This window comes from Montipora capricornis, chromosome 11 (assembly GCF_036669925.1).
Source record: "Montipora capricornis isolate CH-2021 chromosome 11, ASM3666992v2, whole genome shotgun sequence".
NCBI classification, from domain to species: Eukaryota; Metazoa; Cnidaria; class Anthozoa; order Scleractinia; family Acroporidae; genus Montipora; species Montipora capricornis.
Window position 1 is genome coordinate 18,719,650 of NC_090893.1, and position 9,704 is coordinate 18,729,353.

The following is a 9,704-nucleotide window of genomic DNA, read 5'->3' on the forward strand; positions in this document are numbered from 1 at the left end:
TTCAGTTGTGACTAAAGCACGCACGCACGCAAACAATCTACCGGTATTGCGTATCCTTTCATTTATTTGTAGCTGGATTCCTGTTCACCCTTTTTCAAGGAGAGTATTGAAAGGTAAGCTTAATTGAATATTCTTTCCTACTGTGTATAGTTAATTATTTGTTTGTTGTGTGATAGAAGTATCCTGCCTTCTATTATTTACTTGTACATCGAGAAAGTAAGCTAATTTAAGTCACTTATGTTTAGACGAAGTAGAGTAAGTTTCAATTTTCTTACCCGGTTAGATTCATCAAAATTGGAGGGTTTGACGAAGCAAAAAATGAGTGCCTTAGAATGCATTTAAAAATTTTGATTGTGTTATCTCATCGGCTTTAAAGTCACACTCAAAGCTTAGCAAGACTAGAGCTTCATATATTTGCGTTCCCTTTGCGACCTTAAATCTCGCGAGACTAAACCGTCAGTTGTTGAGAGCAATGGAACAATCAACTATTTGGGTTTTAAACACTCATCGTTCCGTAACGAACTTCCTCATAATTTGCACAGATTCATCGAGTATAAAATGACTTGGTGTTTTTTATGTTTTGTTTGTCATTGAAATACCTCTCCTAATAACGTTGGAGTTGCTAGAGAATGTGGTAACCATCAATCGTCATTCGGCAGGGTGGCTTTTTGGCCTCACATCAGTCCGCATACATTTGGAACGACAGTGGTAATTACGTTGCTCGATGTTTTTCAACGTTGTCCAATAACAAAGTTATTTTATGCTTAATAAACCGGTTCTTATTACTTTTTGAGTGAACCTATGATCCTTGCTGGCAGTTATGAACACAATTTTAGTAATTGCGTAGAGTCGGAAGAGGATCCTGAAAATTGAAGACTTCAACGGTGTTTGAACCCATGACCTCGTTGAAGACTTGAATTTTCAGGCTTCTCTACCGACTCTACGCAATTGCTAAAATTGCCTTCATAAATGCGAGGATCATAGCTTCACTTGATTTCATATCCGCGGTTCAATATATGATTCATTTCATATATCATTTCATCCGTTTATTACTTTTTGCTTGCTTCACATTGCTTTCGATGTACTTTGGATTAAAGCTAATAAATCTGTCAGTATTCCTGCTATGTATATTTTCTGAATTAAACTGAATTACAAAAGTAATCGCAGTCATTCAGTTGTGACTGAGGCACGCACGCAAAAAAATCCATCCCTCTTTGAAATGGCAGTCATTTTTCTTGGTCAACTGGTTGTAAAGAAGGACGTTGCAAGGCAATAGGAATATTAGCTTGCTGCAAGATTGTAATAAAATATTTGTTTGCCATTTGACCATTTTTTCGTTGTGCACCGAGAAAGCAAGTCAGAAGTGATGTATCTTGAATCTTTTATGAATAGAAAAGGAATTAGTTTTCTTATCCGGCTCTGAGATTCAAATGGAGGGAGTTATGAAGCAAATGATGAGTAAGAATTCGTGACAAAAAATGTCTGTCGAGCATACAGAATTCTTAAGTTTCAACAACGAACATAAAACTGTTAGGGAGAACAGTTTTCATAAACCCACATTCCAATCCATTTTAATCTTCTTCAGTTAGGCCCTTGCCCTGCCTTTTTTAAATTTGTATTTGATGTTACATTCAAAGCTTCCTTCAATTTTTTATGTAGATACAATGCAATTTTACGTTTCGCTTGATTTGGTTGCCAGTTCCCAGTCGCTAAATTTGCCTAATTATAAATTTCGTAACACACCCCTTTTTTTTAAAGCTAAGCAAAGTTAGAGCTTTATATAGTTTGTTCCATAAAGAACGTTTCAGTTTTACGCTCTCGTTCTATTCAGATTTGTGTTAAGAAAGTTAACACTTTTCCAACAAGATAATGTTTACTGAGAGACTTGATAATGGCATAACCAGGTAAATTTGAAATTGCAGAGTCACGACGCCATTGCGTCACCTCCACGAAACTTTTGCTTTTGAAAAGCATCCATTTGGACCAACACTGGTAAGTCGCACATTGCTCCGTATGGCCTTATCTCATGAATATATTAATACTTATGCGATGCAAACCAGCTCCGATTACATTTGTCTTGGTTTTTGTCTGTTTTAATGTAATTTAAAAGCCCTGAAAGTAATCGATAATCAGCACCCTCAAGATTTTAAAGCTAGGAATGGTGGACCATCGGATAAGAAAATTCCAGTTAAAATAAGCAGGTGTCTTTTTTAAATCAAGGCTTCAAAACTTGGGTCACTTAATAGTGTTAAATTAATTAACTGTCATAGTTTTGAAATCCAAAGAATAACAAGACATGATTTTTTGGTCACGGTAGCACTTGAATAATATGAGAAAGGAATTTATGCGTAATCAACGATTACTTTTCATTTGTTCCCTGTTGTTTTCTCTATACTTTATATGAAAGCAAGATGGCATGACGGTATTGTTTTTACGTTTATTTTGTAGAGCGGTCACCGTCATTCAGTTGTGACTGAAGCACGCACGCAAACAATCTACCGATATTCCTTATCCACTGATTTATTTGTAGCTGGATTCCTTGTTGAAGCTCACCCTGTTCCAACGAGAGTATTGCAAGGTAATTGAATATTCTAGCCTACTATGTGGGTATATAGTTGATTACAGTTTTTGTGTGTGATATAACTATCCTGCCTTTTATTCCTTGCCTGTACTTCAGGAAAATAAATAAATTAAGTCTTTTATGGTTAGCCTGATGAAGAGCAAGGACGCTTTCCATTTTTGACAGAACTCATAACTGGCCAGACCAGGCATTTGGAAGGACTTGGTCTACAACACCTTCAACTTAACACATCGCAAGGATGATATATGCTCCGCCAGAAAAAATGCGAGGGATTATCATGAAAGTGTTCCTTCAAATTGTTGCGTTTTCTTTGCAAACTGACTGGTCTAGCCAACCAGTTCTGTGAAAAGGAAAGCGTTCTAAGGTTTAGTTTTCTTATCTGGTTAGATTCAAAATCGAGGGTTTGACAAAGCAAAAATGAGTGCCTCATTAATTTGCACAGTTTGATCTAGTATGAAATGATTTGGTTTTCCGCTTTATGTCGTTTAAATGCCTCTCCTAATATCTTTGGAGTTGCTGCTCTGTTCATAGAGGACTATTTTATCGAGAGTCAATAACGTGGTAACCTGATCAATCATAATTCGGGAGTCATTTCTTGGCCTCACATCAGTCTGAAACGACAGTGGTAATTAAGTTGCTCGTTGCTTCTCAATTTTGTCTAATAACAGGAACAAGTCATTTTATGCTTAATAAACCAGTTCTGATTTAAGTGAAGCTTTGATCGTCACAGTCATGAACGAAATTTTAGAAATTGCGTATATTCGTTAGCGAAGCCTGAGAATTCAGGACTTTCAACGGGTTTGAACCAGTGACCTCGTTGAAGACCTGAATTTTCAGGCTTCTCTACCGACTCTACGCAATTGCTAAAATTGCGTTCATAACTGCAAAGATCGTAGCTTGACTTGATTTCATATCCGCACTTCAATATAATATGATTCTTTTCATATATCATTTCATTCGTTAATTACTTTTTTCTTGCTTCCTGTTGGTTTCTCGGAACTTTGGATTAAGGCTAACAACTGTCAGTATTCCGCGCACCGGTGGCTCAGTTGGTTGAGCACCGGGCTGCCATGCGGGAGGTCGTGAGTTCGACTCCGGCCGCACCAACACTCAGGGTCTTTAAATAAATGAGGAGAAAGTGCTGCCTTTGTAATTACATCCGCAAATGGTTAGATTTCCAAGTCTTCTCGGATAAGGACTATAAACCCGTAGGCTCCGTCTCACAAACATGTTTATTAGTTCCCTGTGGGACGTTAAACAACGCACACACCATTCGAGAAGAGTAGGGTATGAAGTTCCCGGTGTTGTGGCTGTCCTCTGTAAGTATATAGGTGGGTAGGTATAGCAGGTCCACATCAGCCGAATAGTTGCCAAAACTTCAACCTGCTCAAACAAATAAATAACAAACAAACATTCCTGGTATCTGAATAGGACTGAATTATGTGATCATGGTCATTCAGTTGTGACTGACGCGCGCACGCAAACAATTCACCAGTATTTCTTATACCTCTTTTACTTATTTGTAGTGGGATTCATTCTTCCTGCTCAAATCGTTGTAAAGAGGAACGTTGCAAGGCAATAGGAATACTTAGCTCCCTGCAAGGGTGTAATAAATTATTTGTTTGTGGTTTGATCGACCTATGCTGCCCGCTATTTTTCCTTGTACACCGAGAAGGCAAGTCAGAAATGATTTATCTTGAAAATTTTTATGAATAGAGAAGGTTTTCGTTTTCTCATCCGGTGCTGAGATTCAATATGGAGGGGGTTATAAAGCAAATGATAAGTAAGAATTCGTGACAAAAAACGTCTGTGGAGCATTCAGAATTTAAGGTTTAAACAACAAAGAAAAAACTGTTACGCTGAACAGTTTTCAAAAACACAAATTCCAATGAATTATAATCTTCTTCAGTTTTGCTCTTGCTCTGTCTCCTCCTTTAATTTATTCAAACCTTCATTCAATGTTTTAAGTAGATTCAATGTATTTTTACGTTTCGCTTGATTTGGTTGCCAGTTCCTAATCGCCAAATTTGGTTAATTATAAATTTCGGAACACAGCCCCTTTGATACTAAGCAAGGTTAGAGCCTTATATATTTTTGTATTTTTTGTATTTGATGTTTTATTCAAACCTTCCTTCAATGTTTTAAGTAGTTATATATTTTTACGTTGATTTGGTTGCCACTGAGTTCCCCGTCGCTAAATTTGCCTAATTATAAATTTCGTAACACAGCCTATTCAAAGCTAAGCAAGGTTAGAGCCTTATATATTTTCGTCCCCATAACGACCTGAACCGCATAGAAATAGGCCATCAGTAGTTCGGAGCAATGGAACAATTAACTATTTGGGTAACAATCACTTGATCTCTTTCCGTGTTGAACTGCTGTATTAATTTGCAATTTGATCGAAGTTGGAATGACTTCTTGTCCTTTTTGTTCCATTTGTTACTTCCCTTAGCAACTTTTCAGTTTTACGCTCCAGTATTACTCAGATAAATTGGTGTTAAGAAAGTTAACACTTTTCCTAAAAGATAATGTTTTACCAAGAGACTTGATAATGGAATAACCACGTAAAATTGAAATTTCAGAGTCACGAAGCCATTGCCTCACCTGCACGAAACTTTTGCTTTTGAAAAGTACCCGTTTGGACCAACACTGGTAAGTCAGTTGCTCATTGCTCCTTATGGCCCCATTGTCTCATTAATGTATGACTTATGCGATGCAAACCTGCAGCTCCGATTACACATGTCTTCGTTTTTTCCCTTTTAATGTAATTTAAAAGCCCTTAACGTAACCAAGAATCAGCTCCCTAAGGATTTTAAAGTTAGGAATGGCGGACCATTGAATAGGAAAATTCCAGTGAAAATAAATAAGTGTCTTTTTGAAATCAAGGCTTAGGGTGCTTTCGGTCACAGTAGCACTTCAATAGTATGAACAAGGAATTTTATGCGTAATAAACGAGTTTAGATTCCTTTTCTCTTGTTTTCTATTGTTTTCTCTATACCGCCTTTATATTAATGCAAGGAGATATGACGGTATTGTACGTTTATTTTGTAAAGCGGTCACCGTCATTCACTTGTGACTGAAGCACGGACGCAAACAATCTACCGCTATTGCTTATCCATTAATTTATTTTTAGCTGGATTCCTTGTTGATGCTGACCCTGTTTCAAGGAGAGTGTTGCAAGGTAATTGAATATTGTAGCCTAATGCGTATTATATAGCTAATTATTTGTTTGTTGTGTGATAAACTATCCTGCCTTCTATTCTTTGCTTGTTCATCGAGAAAATAAGTAAATTACGTCTTTTATCAGAACTTTTGTTATGGTGGTCGGAGTTCCGTGAATCTTTCGCTTCAGAAGGTGACTGGAAAATAATTGTTTGGAATAATAAAGAGATTCGAATAGACAATAAGCCAGTGTACTATAAAAATTATTTTATTATTATTATTATTATTTTTATTAACTTTGCTAGTCAAGCTGGCAGAGCGCCACAACAGCTTGCGCCAATTACTGTGGCCCCTTTTTTACCCTCCCAACCATGATACACAACAGAGGACAGACCACAACACCGGGAACTACGTGCCCTACACTTAACGACAAGTGTGTGGGTTCTTTTACGTCCCACAGGATTATTAACATTTAAGGATTGTGAGACGGGACCTCCGGCTTATCGTCCTTATCCGAGAAGACTTGAAAGTCTATCCATTTGCAGATGTAGTTACAAAGGCAGCACTTTCTCCTCAGTTATTTAAAGACCCTGAGTGTTGGTCCGGCCGGAGTTGAACTCACGACCTCCCGCGTGACAGTCCGGTGCTCAACCAACTGAGCCACCGGTGCGCGGTTTTAAATCTGGAATTATTTACATACACGATCTTCTTTTTAACTTAAATACAATGGACTCCTATAACTATTTTTCAAACAAAATTGTCAAAAACAGTTTTCTGCAATGGGCGGGCCTTCGTCATTCTGTGCCTTCTCATTTAAAAGAAATCAGCCTAGATAGATCAACCATATCCCCATCACTTATAATTGGAAATAAAATTTTCGATATTAAAGACAAAAAATCAAAAGATTATTATTTGCTTCTGGTCTCAAGAAAAGCTCAACCTCCTAATATTATCCGTAAATTGAAGAGTGATATTAATTTCACAAGCCAACAATTTAAAGAAATCTTTTCGTTACCACATTTGGTTGCACTTGAGTCATATGTTAAGGCTTTCCAATATAAAGTAATTAATTCTATTCTTTACACTAACAGCAAACTATGCAAAATTGGATTTAGAATTAATGATGCATGCACTTTTTGTAATGATGAACCTGAGAATTTATATCACCTTTTCTATGAATGCCCTCACTCCAAAACGTTCTGGACTAATTTCGAATCGTACTGGTACCTTCTATCGAATCAGCCAATTCATTTTTCTGCGCAAAACGTTTTATTTGGAGTTTTATCAAAACAATGCCCTTTATCAAATTTATTAAACTATTTCATATTAATTGGAAAATTATTTTTGTGGGACTGCAGAAGAAGCTAAACACTTCCTAAAATTCAAGGACTGCAATCGAAACTAAAGATTAAATATGAAACTGAAAAAAAGATCAACAAAAACAACTTCTTTGAAAAGAGTGTCGAAAGTAATGAACGAATTGCTTTGGTTTTTCATGACTTCACTCAGTGATTGGTTCACGAGTTCTCGCGCGATTTTTTCAACCAATCAGAAGTGAGACCAAAACTACTAGTGGCTTGCGCATGCACATTTTCCCGCTCTTTATGTCGGCTACATGTAACTACATGTACTTCGAGTTTTGATTGGTTTACTGGATTGTCTCCGTCCTTTTTGATTGGTCAAAGTAATTACTTTGGTTTTGGTTTTACGACAATCGATTAAAATTCGCTGAAAGGTTTCTCCTTATAGTTATATATTTGCCATTCAGTGAAACGTGCTTGACAATACATACAATTTTCTGTTTTTTTTTTTTAATGTCATCTGCAGATTTATTTTGTAGAAGAGTGTATTTCGTGGTGTTTTCTGTTGCAGGAAATAGTGACTATATTTTTCTTTCTTTTTCCTTTTCCCTTCCAAGAAGAGAGAAATTAAATAACCTTAGAGTGATAAGTAAGTTGGAGAGGCAAGGAAGCTTAGTGGCTAGGGGCATTTAACTTGAAATTGTGAGAAAACGTTCTCCTTGTCAGCACTTGCAAAAAGCTGGTCTGTTTCTCACCAGTTTAAATTCCTTAATGAGTTGTGTTTTGAAATAGTGTCTCAATGAGGGGAGCGATCAATTTAGCACACATCATTGTAGAGACATTATTTTATAGTGCTAGCAGTCCCTTCTCTAACAGCCAGTCAAGCGGCGCCCTCTTTACACCTCGACCTCTCTCCCCATTCCCCCTCGGCTCTTTGGATCGCTTTCATGACCAAAACGAGTGGCCTGACTGACTTAAAGTAGAAGGAACTGCTAACAGTCTATTATTTTGATGAGGTGCGCATCACCATTCATGGTATTCATAGTATAAAAGTCTGTTTTTGAAGGATTTTCCTGCTACTGCAAATGAAAAACAACCAAGTTTCCTCTCCGATCTTCTTCTCATGATGTTCGCGGAAATTACATTCAGTCCCTCAATAAAAGTCAGTAGAACAACCAGTTATGGTCTTATTTCTCTTTCTTACTTCAGTATCAGCCAAGTTATTGAATGCGCTTCCTTCTTTTATCCGTACTGACCGAGTTAACAAGTCTTAAAATGAGAATCCTGGCCGCATTTTTCATAGCTAATTTTTTTTAAAAATGACCGTTTCTTAAAAATATTTCATATCTCATAATTATTTATCGGTATGGACCTATGTATTTTAGCCGTAAATGTAATGTCTGGGAGATGTTAACTCTTGTATTATTCTGAAATTCGAGATGAAAGAAAGTTTAGGCCTGTGTGTATGTTGCCTTTAGCAAGGCGCATGCGTACACTTTGTATTGCGCGACTCCAGTGCTTACCATATGAGAGATAAAATGACTTTTGCCTTTAATATTTAGGCGATCGAAATGTTATGTTAAATTGTAATGACAAGGGAGGTCTGGAGCTGTGAGTAGGCGTGGGATTTGTCACATATGGTTTAGGGGCCGACATATCTCTCCCTCAATGCCGTACCGGGAGGCAAGGTCGGTAGCAGAAAGCAGCGAAGGGCCAACTGCGTCCAAAAGCGATCGCACGGGCCGAAATCCCGGAATGACTCGTTTGGTACGACGCTCCAGCGCCACGTCTGGAGGTACTGCTCTTTTCTCTATTGTTTAAACATTCTGTCAGCGCATGCGCAATCAAAAAAAGATGCTGCTTTTATTTTTATTTTTTAGAAGGAATTGACATTTCACTTGATTGTACAGGCATAAACGCAGATGTAAGAACCTTACGTATCTGGTGTTCTTGAGACAGAGGTGACAGATGGTTTCGTGCAGACTGGAACGCCTAAAATCGGCTTTGCTGTAAACATGGCGTTTCACGAGTGAAGTTGTCTCTCTGGCCTTTCTGTGCACGAATTCCAGGATCTACCGATACAATTTAGGCAAGTTTTGAAAACTAAAAACTTCAATCGATGCTGTATTTTGATGGTAGGACTGGGTGGCCCGACACTAAAAAAAAACTATAAAATGACATGCGGGGGTCTTCCCTTGTGATGGAATGGCAGAATTACCCAGAATTCTTTTGGGCATGAACGAGGCAACTGGAGAAGCACGAGACTGGCCCTCATTAAATGGCTGAAGCGCGATTGGAGGAAGAAGGAAGAAGAACATTTCTAGCCAGATGCTAAGGAGTAGCCCTGGCCTGCGCTGTTAATGTAGACGTTTGGTTAATGAAAAAAGTTTCCTCATAGAATTTTCGCGACAAAGTAGTGCTTTTTTTGCTGTTATTCTTGTGGCAGTAAACTGGCCTTTCGTCAGTCGTTCTTGTCAAAAGAACGGTATAATGTAAATAAGAGAGTACTAAATAAAGATTTACATTTGCAGATTACTTAAGGTAAAACTCTAATAAAGTATATGGTCTCTATGCAATACGCGCATTCAAAATTTCTTCATCATGATATTCATAGTATAAAAGTCTGTTTTTGAAGGATTCTCCTTCTACTGCAAATGAAA

General features: G+C 37.6%; 1 long non-coding RNA gene across 1 annotated transcript; it reads left to right on the plus strand.

The window, feature by feature from the left end:
• LOC138024416 (uncharacterized) lies at positions 1–9,704 on the plus strand. The gene is made up of 6 exons (XR_011126996.1): positions 1–113; positions 1,923–1,992; positions 2,449–2,578; positions 5,164–5,233; positions 5,715–5,762; positions 8,955–9,704. It is a non-coding gene; the product is annotated as an uncharacterized lncRNA (long non-coding RNA).